The sequence below is a fragment of the Palaemon carinicauda genome, chromosome 3 (genome assembly GCF_036898095.1).
Source record: "Palaemon carinicauda isolate YSFRI2023 chromosome 3, ASM3689809v2, whole genome shotgun sequence".
In the NCBI taxonomy this organism is placed as follows: domain Eukaryota; kingdom Metazoa; phylum Arthropoda; class Malacostraca; order Decapoda; family Palaemonidae; genus Palaemon; species Palaemon carinicauda.
Window position 1 is genome coordinate 50,372,956 of NC_090727.1, and position 11,970 is coordinate 50,384,925.

Here is an 11,970-nt window from a genome sequence, read left to right on the forward strand (position 1 = left end):
CTTTTCCCGATATTTTTCAGTTTTCTGCATTTGAATAAAAGTGATCTTCTATGACCATATGAGTGGATTATAGTTTTTGTGAGGTTTCCAACTAAAAAAAACATAAGAGAACTATTAATCATCGAGCCCCTTTGGGTTAATTATAATTGACGAATTGGTTGTTACCGATATGAAGAATTTTACCTTCAATATATCTAAATCCAATTAAAATCATTATCATAATTTCCAATATTTCACATCTGTTTTCCGTTTATTTATTAAGTAAAAAGAATCGTAAGCTACTTTACAACAAGCTCTGAAGATATAGAGACTAACTATCATGAGGCTCAATACTACGCAGTATTCTAGAAGTTTTATTCCAGCTGTTACCAAGTTGTGGAATGATCTTCTTAATCGGGTAGTTAAATCAGTAGAACTTCAAAAGTTCAGAGTTGGAGCAAATGTTTTTATGTTGACCAGGCTGACATGAGTCTTTTCATAATCTATATGACAAATATGTTTTGACGCTGTTAATAGTTTATATATGATATATGTGTTTTGACGTTACTGTTTTTAGAATGATTTATTGTTAATTTATTCTCATCATTTATTTATTTCCTTATTTCCTTTCCTCACTGTGCTATTTTTCCCTGTTGGAGCCCTTGGGTTTATAGCATGTTACTTTTGCAACTAGGGTTGTAGCTTAGCTAGTAATGATAATAATAATAATAACTATATAAATGACTTATTTTCTAAGCGTTTCGATAATATGGGCTTGACATTTAACACGAACAAAATCAAACCATTGTTCCCTAGTCTTGGTTAGTGCCGTAGCCTATATACCATGGCCTTTCACTGTCTTGGGGTAGAGTTCTCATAGAGTCATATGAGAGTTCTCTTGCTACGCTCAGGCACATTAACCTATCTTAATTCTCCTCCTCTTATTTTTTTTTTTTTTTTTTTTTTTTTTTTTTTAAGCTTTTATGGAAAGATCAATTTTAATCTCGTTACTGTTCTCAAAATATTTTAGCTGTTCATTACTTCTTTTATAGTGTATTTATTTTTTTATGTACTTTCATCACTGGGGTGTTTTTCCCTGTTGGAGCCCTTGGGCTTATAGCATCCTCCTTTTCCAACTAGGGGTGTAGCTTGTCTAGTAATAATAATAATAATAATAATAATAATAATAATAATGTGATGTGTGATGCGCTAAATACCTAAGAATGTCTGATGTAGGTTCTATAGGGCCCAGGGTTCCCCTGTGTGATTGGACCAGAAAAAAAAAATCTTATCTTAAAGTAAATGAAATAATCAGATCAATAAAACACTGAAAAACTTTAAAAATTTAATTAAAATAAGGCCTGAAATATGGGTAATTTGATAAGATATTTCTATGACAAACCCTTCTTATCGTCTATGAGTCATATGTTATTTCATGACTCCAATTTCCTCAGAATATGTTTCAGAAATACCTTTAAGGTCTCAGCATTCTTTGCCACGAGGATGATGCACATTGACAAACAGTTTCACAGTTCCTTTATTCCATTTTCTATATTTTCAAGGACTGTTTTCCTGGTCCTACAAAATCGCTTTATACATCCTTAGCAGCTCTTCTAGGAGAAGGACACTCCAAAATCAAACCATAGTTCTCTAGTCTTGTGTAGTGCCATAGCCTCTGTACCATGGTCTTCCACTGTCTTGGGTTAGAGATCTCTTGATTGAGGGTACCCTCGGGCACACTGTTTTATCTAGTTTCTCTTCCTCTTGGCTTGTAAAACTTTTTATAGTTTATATAGGAAATATTTATTTCAATGTTGTTACTATTCTTAAAATATTTTACTTTTCCTTATTTCCTTTCCTCGCTGGGCTATTTTCCCTGTTGGGACCCATGGGCTTATAGCATTCTGCTTTTCCAACTAGGGTTGTAGCTTAACATTTAATAATAATAATAATAATAATAATAATAATAATAATAATAATAATAATAGATATGTAGAGTACCACACAGTGTATTCCGTGTTAACTGTTAAATCCATATTATCGAAGCACTTAAAAAACAAGAAAGTCATAATTTATTTTCTTAAAAGCCTTAATATCTCAGACTTCTGAATGTCCAGTGGGAGTCTTGCGGCTGTATATTTGAAAGCTCTAGAACCGTGTTTAGATAAGAACTCAGATTCCTCTTAACGTATATCATTTCCGGATGTACAAATGGGACAATAGTATTGCCAATGGTAATTTATCCATTTTCCCTTTAAGATTCTTTTGTTAGAACGTATTTGATAAACGATTTGCTAACGCAAAATTTGCGGAATTTTTAAACAAGATTAAATACGAATATGGCTGAAGTTTTACCAGTTTGTCAATTTTGATATTAGGCACGGAAAGCTTTTATATTCAGCTTTTTTGAAAACCTAGAAGTTTACTGTACCAGTAAGATAACCAACTCCTTTAAAGAAAGTTTTCAGTAACGGGTTAAAATTGTATTCCATGGAGTAGGCCTATATATGTTTCAATATGCGGCCCCAAGATTACACTAGCTCCCACGGACATCATATACCTACGTCTTTTGTACCGTTTATTTTTAGCGAGAATTAAACAGGAAATCAAAACAATTTAATCTCAACATTTAAAAAAATACCAATGATAAGCAGTTGACAACAATAACCAAGATTAAAAAAAAAAAGGAAAAAAAAAAATAAGCGCTTCTCACCATATTTCCCTGTTGGGGCCCTCTAGGCTTATACCATCCTGCTTTTCCAACTAATGTTATAGCTCAGCAAGTAATAATAATAATAATAATAATAATAATAATAATAATAATAATAATAATAATAATAATAATATCGTGGTAGGAGACCCTCTTTTAGGCAGGTTGAGTTAAAAGTAATGGCTGCAGCGGCAGAGTTTATTTTCTTATCCAATTTTTCTATTTTCCGGATAATTCTTTTCTCTAGAGCGCTGCAATCAGCCAGCAGACTTGAAAAATTCATCAGTCAGGTGAATGACAAAATCGGGAAGACTTTTCAAGTATATTCTCACAAAATACAAGTAAAACTTTTGGTACAAAATAGTAAAAACCACGACGCTTTTCGAGGATAAGTCCTTCCTCGTCTTCAGGTAGAGAGTGAGGTGGATGCTGCAGTCGGGTGGTATATATGCCCAGGATCAGGATTACAAGTGAAAGGGCTCGAATTTTCATTGGTTTTCATTGGTTGATCGGAGCTGGTATAGTATGGTGTCTGGTGTACGACGATCTCGGCCGGGAATATCAGTCTGTGACGTCATCGGGGGACCTGAATTTTGATTGGCTGAGGCTCGCTCTGAGCCAGCCAGGCTGCTCTCCCGCTCAGAAAAGTGTCCCACGTGGCTGAGATCATTTCCTACTTCGGCGTCAAAATTCGGGGTATTTTCGTGGTTGGTAGTGTCTTCATTAGGTCCTCCTTGATGGGGGTTTCTTGATGTATCAATACGACGGCTTGATGGTAACAAAAACATCTCTTGGGTCGTATTAAGGGTGGGTTTATCTCGCTGTATCAGTAGAGCTTCTAGGATGTGTAGACGTCGACTATCTGGGGCGCTACCAATAATCTTGGTGTTACTGACAATATCAGCTCGACAAATAGCAGCCTGGAGAGCAGCCTGGCTGGCTCAGAGCGCGCCTCAGCCAATCAAAATTTAGGTCCCCCGATGAGGTCACAGACTGGTATTCCCGGCCGAGATCGTCGTACACCAGACACCATACCATACCAGCTCCGATCAACCAATGAAAACCAATGAAAATTCGAGCCCTTCCACTTGTAATCCTGATCCTGGGTATATATACCACCTGACTGCAGCATCCACCTCACTCTCTACCTGAAGACGAGGAAGGACTTATCCTCAAAACGCACCGTAGTTTTTACTATTTTGCACCAAAAGTTTTACTTGTATTTTGTGAGAATATACTTGAAAAGTCTTCCCGATTTTGTCATTCACCTGACTGATGAATTTTTCAAGTCTGCTGGCTGATTGCAGCGCTCTAGAGAAGAGAATTATCCGGAAAATAGAAAAATTGGATAAGAAAATAAACTCTGCCGATGCAGCCATTACTTTTAACTCAATAATAATAATAATAATATCCATTAATAAATATTACCTTGGTAATGCATAGTTGTCCGAAAGTGCACAGAATACTACAACAAAAAAAAAACAAGGTTGTTTGGTATATGTAATACCCAACGCATTCCTTATTATCTTAGTTCAATTTTACTTCCCTTGAGTATATACGGACAATTAGTTCATTGTTTAAAGAACCAAACAAAGTGGGGGGCCTTTGTAATTGTTTGGAACAGATTGTTGGTAAAAATTTCAAAAGATGACCACATTTTAACAAGAACATGGCCTATCCTAACCTTACCTACCGGGGAGGGGCCCCGCCTAGACCGTGCCTAAGATTATGCCTTAAGCAAGGTACGTAGCCTACAGTATTTATGTAGAGCTTGGTCTTAACCCTATGTGTACTTACTTACTGGTTTCACTACTCCCAGGTAACACTTAATCACAACTTTCCGTAAATAGTTGAATTACCTTCACATTACTGCATCGTAATTTAGACAACAATAAAAAAGGTTTTCCCAGAAGAAACTTGATTTCGAAAGTAATAAAAAAAGTTAACGAACTACATTCCCACAAGACGTTACAGTTGGAAGAAATCGCAACCATAAAAAATCTGGTATAACTTTACTTACTTTGATGGCTGCTTTTCCGGTCCTATACAACAGGAGAACCCCACTCTCTACAGGACCTCCACAGTCGATTTACCTTGTTCGTTCAGAGTATTTATCGTTTCACATCACGTATTGTTCATTAGGTTAAATCGTCATTGTTGTAAGATTGTTTAAATAATAAAGTCTTCAGTTTCTTCTTGAAAGCCTTAATGTCTTAAAATCATTCAAATGTTTCGTGGGAGCTTATAATTTAGTCTCAGGGCCGAATATTTAAAGGTTCTAGATCTAGAGCCTAAAGTAAGCATATATCTCGGTTCCAACAGTTTGATGCCATCTGTAATTATTCTAGTGTCGACACGATTTGTTGGCTGCGCAATATGTAGCAATTCTCTCAAGTATTTTGGACGACTGGTTCTGATAACTTGGTGGGTTATTGTACATATTTTAGATTCAATTTTCGTACAATGTGTATCCCAGTTACTAAAAGAGTGCATAGCTTATGAATTCAAAACCACTTAAATACTCACCGGTTGCCACGAGAAGCCAACAACTGCAGTCAGAATGAAGAGAACGCGTGAAATGACACTAGAATTGTCCAGAACGCCTTAAACACATACCAAACACAACCACAAATTCACATCGGATCAATTGCGAGTTAGCAACGAAGCAACTCCTTTCCTACTGTATGTTAAGTTCCTCCTCTTCCGGGGGTAGGATGACGACTAAGTACTTCGGCAAACGACCTCTCTCAATGTATGTTGTTCGTGTATTTTTTTAACGTTTGATATTCTGGTAACCTAATTGCATTTTTTAATATATTTGTTTCCTGCGAAATATCTTCTTGTTGGTTTCTAAAAAGTTGTATATCTTAACTAATAAGAGAATTTTTCGTAAGTCAGTGTAATCACTTACAAATTCTATAAAATAGAGATTGTTTTATGATGCAGAATAACATGATCCTCTGAAATTCTTTTTTTTTTCTATAAGAAGTTTATCATTTGACTGAACTACTCTTGAAAACTCAGATCTAGATAAAAACTGATCAATGAGTCGTCAATTGTTTTCTATGAATCTAAAATTGGAAATGGAAAATATATTTTAGCTGTAACTCATCAACTATAGGTGCGTTGGAGTAGGATAATACATAGGAAAAAACTTATCCTAATAGCCTAAAGGTTCATCATCAATATCCCCAACTACGCCTCTTGACGCAAAGGCCTCCGGTTAGATTTCCCCAGTTGTCTCTATCTACAGGTGACAACACGTTCCCTTGGAATACTCTCTTGTTCACTGGAAATTCATTTGATAAGACTCCACTAACATTAACTTTGCACTTGCTATGCTCATGAACAGCCTTAATCAAATACACATATTTAAGAGGAATTCCATAATAACGCAGGACTCTCTACAAAATTGACCGGTGTACGCTATCAAAGGCATTTTTCATAGTTCACAAATGCCGTCAAAAGTGGATTTCTATACTCTAAGCATTGCTGCACAGCATATCTCAAAATGAAAATTTGGTCAGTGGAACTTCTACCTTTTCTATATCCTGCTTGTTCATCTCTCACCTTTTCAATCCTTCTCCCCAGTATCTAGAATAAGCATACTTTATATTTTCATAACAACTGACGTATGTGTTATGCCTCTGCAATAAAGTTTAGTTAAAAAAATAAAAACTATGCTCACTCATCTAGATCGGCGTCAATGACCTTAGATGTCAGGATGCCAGAAAACCTCAAATCAATCAATCACTCATCTAGAATAATAACTCATAAATTCACGAACAATTTGCAATACTGTTACACCTCCTTACTCTCTAATACATTTACAGAACAATTAATTTTTTCGTCTCTTTCAGGTGAAAGTACCAACAAAAGGGCCCAAAATCTCGACGCCAAACTCATTGGTCTTCCATTCCGCAGTGGCGTCTGCCGTCCACATCGTGAGCTACTGCTTGCCGGTACTCAACGAGTACTTTATGGCCAGGGAACTAGACTCCTCTTGCAAGCGATTTATGGTCCGAAGGAAGAGGCTGTTAGAAGTTGCATTTTATATGCCTAGATTCTTGGTGAGCAGGACTACTAAAGAGTTGGCGGTAAGTTCCCCTAGGATCTCTAGACTTAGAGTAGGTCTATACCTCATGGTGTTCATCTGGTAGACCCCTTTTCTGCTCCCAAATAACTCCAAGCTTTGGCATCAGCGAAGGAAGAGGCTGTTAGAAATTGCATTTTATATGCCCAGATTCTTGGTGAGCAGGACTACTAAGTTGGTGGTAAGTTCACCCAGGGTCTCTAGACTTAGAGTAGGTCTACACCTCACAGTGTTCAACCGGTGGACCCATTTTCTGCTCTCAAATACCTCCAAGCTCTGGCATCAATTTACCTCTTTTCTGTGCAGCCCTACATGGATGCATTCGTCTCCAGACGTCTTTCTGTTACCTACAAGAATCCATATACATTTATGTTTATATATGTGCAATATTTTTTCATGTGTTTTAGTTTTTTCAAAAGCCAACTCTATTTCATTAACTATTAGATGCTTGATAACAATTTTAATTAAAATCTAATGCGATATATAGAAGTGAAGAAAGCTCTAATTAAGATGGAGAACAGCAAAGCACTATCCAATTGAGATGTTATTATGGGTAGAATTAATATTAGAAACGTTAAGATCCAAATGGGAATAAACAATTCCAAATTAATAGGAAGAAAGCTCACAGTGGTGATTATAAAGGAATCATGCATTATTTTATGGATGGTTTCAGAATTCTTTTTTTAGATTATGAGAAAATGAAATGATAGTTTAATAAAAGGAAGGGCATAGTTGATCCAAAAGGAAGGGCATAGTTGATCCTATCTTTAAAAGAATACAGGAATAGAGGCTGGAAGGTAATTTCAGGGAATAATGTTCATTTATAAACGTAGATGCTAGAGAGTACGCGTATATTCATTAAAATACAAAGTGAAGAACTATCTAAGTGTTCAAGGAAGAAGAAAACGCCAGAAAGGCTACCTAAGTTGGTTAAACGGTGTATAAAAACAACAGTAATAACAGTACAGCGCAGGTTTGCTAGGTTTTTTAAATGAGAATAGGCCATTTTCTAATCAACCGCAGCTTTAAAAGGCCAACCCATTAGTTGAAAAGGCCTAAAAATATAGTGTTTAAGGCCCATCTTTTTTTTCATGATATTATTAATGGCCAACTAACCAATTTCAAATAGGCCATCTTTTTTTAACCTGAAAAAATGCCAACCTGGCAACCCCAGGCTGTAACAAGATTTCTTGGCCAGAAATTGTTCTGTTCAGAAAGGAAGGCTGAAGTTAGAGTTAGTTTACACGAAGGATTGGTACCTTGCTCCTTCTTGGTTGTGGATGCGTTGAGAGAACGTATCAGTCAGAGGACTAACATCAATGGAAATTAAGTATAAACTCATTATAATTTCTTTTACAGTCGCACCTAATTGCACTGAGGGACTATTACTGGTCGAGAAGTGTCCTCTGCAACAAGCACTACAAATCCATGCGCTCTTTGATTAGCCAATAAATCAATGCAATACTGAACTCGGGACTGAATTATACTCACGTGAAGCCTCTTTGCAAGTTAGTGATTCAGCTCCTATTTTGCTACGATGTTGGAGATTTTGCATCAGAATTAATCGAGGTAAGGGTTTGTTTGTTAGTGCTTTACCTCTTGTGGCTTCGGGTATTATCATCATTACAAGCTAAACTGCAACCCTAGCAGAAAAAGCAGGATGATATAAGCCCAATGGCTCCAAAAAGGTAAAATTGCTTAATGTCTTATGTCTCTTTGCCTATTCAATCTGTATCACCACTCACAGAACTTTCCTTGGTTTAGCAGGTTTCCATTTTTTTCTTCGTATTCTTTGTTAACTGCATATCGTTGCTCAAAGATGTAATCTATACGACTAGAGTGAGAATGATGATTTATCCTAACTTACGGTTTTTCACAAGAAAATCTCCTTAACTCATATACTGTTAATGTAAAACAATATTTCTTTTTCCTATCTCTGTAATTAACAATAAGTGTCTGTTTATGCTCTGTTAGTAGTAGCTTGTCCAGGGCACCAGCTACCTGTTGAGACACTACTGCTAGAGAATTATTGGCCAGGCACCACTACATTGGATCACTTTCCGGTTACGACTCCATTTTCCATACATACACCGAATACTCTGGTCTATTTTTTCCACATTCTCCTCTATCCTCACACACCTGACAATACTGAGATGACCAATCAATTCTAAGCTCAGGGGTTGACTAATGCACTGTAATTGTTCAATGGCTACTTTCCTCATGGTAAGGGGAAGAAAAGACTCTTTTCCTATGGTAAGCAGCTCTTCTAGGAGAAGGACACCCCAAAATCCAACCATAGCCTCTGTACCATGGTCTTTCACTGTCTTGGCTTAGAGTTCTCTTGCTTGCGGGAACACTCGGGCACACTATTCTTTCTTATTTCTCTTCCTCTTCTTTATCTATTTCCTTTCCTCACGAAGTTATTTTCCCCAGTTGGAGTCCTTGGGCTTATAGCATACTGCTTTTCCAACTCGGATTGTAGCTTAGCTAATAATAGTAATAATAATAATAATAATAATGATGATAATAATAATAATAATTTTAGATTATAATAATATGCTACGGTCCAACACCAGATGAAGGATCAAACAGTTATAACAACAATTGAAACAATAAAATGGATGAATAAATGAAGAATTGTAATAAGAGTGATGTTAAAATAATTTTAGATTGAAGACTGGATAAACGTATTAATTTTTAGTCCATGTTATGTTGATCATATATTGGTGACCCATCGGCATAAGCTATGCAACTACTTTTATCTGATACAATAGTCTATTACAGGGGTGGCCAACCTATGGCGCATGCGCCAACAGTGGCGCATTACACGATTACAAGTGGCGCACTATACCCCAGAGATAATAAAAGAAAAAAACATGCCGGCTTATGAAAAATAAAGAAAAATTCTAATAATAATACTGATTTCTAGAAAAGAAATACAAAAAGAATTTAAGGGGACAGTGCTATATTCTGCATTTCTTTTTTTAATTATTCAAAATACACCCTTTCTATATATTTTTTAGAGTTTGGACATATAAAACACCTTCGTCATATACAAGATTCAAATCATTTGATCAAAAATGTTTTGATTTATTAGCAAAAATCCCGATTAAAAAAAAATAGTAAATTTTTCTTCACTAATATTACTCCAATTGTATTGAAAATCATACACCATCAAAACTTCGTCATAAACCGAATAATATATATATATATATATATATATATATATATATATATATATATATATATATATAATGAGTATATGTATAACCGCAAAATATGTCCAAATCACCATAATTAGAGGATTAAAAGTTTGTGTGGCGCATATGAATTAGAAGTGAAAAATTTGGTGCATGGGAAACAAAAGGTTGGCCACCCCTGGTCTATTAGATTTAACAGAAATTGATCAATCATTGTCTTGATTCCTCTTCTTGCGTTGTTTTTCAGCTTTGTAAATAATAGTTTTTCTTGTAACCTGTATTTCAGTTAACACTAAGGATCTGTATCAGTGGATTTCTTGTCTTTACAGATTATGAAGTCACCCAAGTGCCAAGAATTAGACGAATTAGTGAAAGCTCTCGCCCCATTTCACATGGAGTTCCTCGACGCCCGATCACTAGTAATTGGTGATATCTCTCTCATCAAGACGATGCTTTCAAGTTCCCCTAATCTGAAGAAAATCTTCGTTCGTTAGGTCTTCTTTAGAAGAGAAGCTATGGCTCTGCTACCACAGATATGTGGCAGGACTCTGAAAGAAATAGGCATCAACAGAGAAGGGTCCTTCTCCAGTAAGTACGACCTTTTCGAGCTCTTTTTCAAAGGGAAATCGAGAGGGGAAGTCATGGAGGCCGCTCGCAGAAATGAGTCTCTAGAAGTCAGTTTTCCTGTACTATCTAGAGTTTACGTCAGTTGTCCATTAGATTTCGAATGTTTTCACGCTTTTATTCCACTTACCACTTGAATTACGATATGCCCTGCTGTCAGAACGAACTCAGAGACAAGTTCGATTTGGCAATGATATTAAATTTCGCATCCCTCATTGGCGCTCATCCAAAATTCGAAGTGTTTTCCAAAAAGTTTAAAAATCACGATGACAACTGTGAAATCACCCACCTGCAATTGACGAGCACTGCTATTTGGTTATTTGGAAGTAGGATAAATGTTTACCTGGAGCTATGTTCCACCCACTTCAATGGGCTAAAACTGCTGCTCTCTCCCGATGGTTCAAACCTGTCTGGGAACCCCTTGTACCTGGACAGAGCTATTCCATTCTATTCAGGGATGCCGGCAAAGCACTGCTGATGCTCTCGATCCAAGTGAGCACTACAGAAGATTTGGCAGAGGCTCTCCACTGTTTAAATTATTGCCCTGTTTTAAGGGAGTTCTCCTTGCGTTTAGACGAGGCTTGGATCGTCAACACCTGCTCTCTTCTTCGATAGGGTCTCAAAACACTGAGCGAACTGACGAAAATAGAATTCAGTGGAACGCTGGGTAAAAACTCTGACAGTGTTTCTCACATCCTTGAGAAAGTGATTCTAGCAGCCCCTAATCTCCAATACATAGTGTTTTCAGAGGACATGGCAAACGAGATCAATTGTTATTTGTCAATTATATGAAGTGTTTGGGATCTCATAAGTATTGGTCATAGCTTTCTTTAGATTCTTGTTTTGGGTTCTGTAGACATTTCTAGATCAGATTGTTTAGAAGAGGCCGGATGTCGTCAGTGCAAAAAGGTTAAATTAAAGCAAAAATAATCTTATTCAAAACCAAGGCATTACAATTTCTTCTTCCAATGGTGCGTTTTATCATCTATAGTTTAAATTTTCTTATTCAGAACTATATTTCATAATATATTTCATTGATAACTTATTTTAATTCTTCCTCCTTTTTTTAAAGACTAAATTGCATTACTATAATTTTTACTTGTATCCGGAAATATTTATAAAATAATGGCACTACACCTTTGTATATGAATAAAAAAAAGTGCTGGTTTTTTACGTTTCTGTAATAAATGTAAATATAAAATTTTAACAAACTATAAACCATTTTGTATAAATATTTAATGCAGCTGTATTCTTTTGAAATGGGAAATACATTATCAAAATAATAGTTAAAGGTTTTCTTCAGTCCTTGTCACTTAATTTTTTTTCCTAATATCAAATCATTACCGAAAGTTTGAAAATAAAAG

General features: G+C 36.0%; 1 pseudogene; it reads left to right on the forward strand.

Annotated features, from left to right (window-relative positions):
• Positions 1-11,644, forward strand: part of LOC137631801 (uncharacterized) — a 28,190-nt pseudogene extending 16,546 nt beyond the window's left edge.
• The last annotated feature ends 326 nt before the right edge of the window (positions 11,645-11,970 follow it).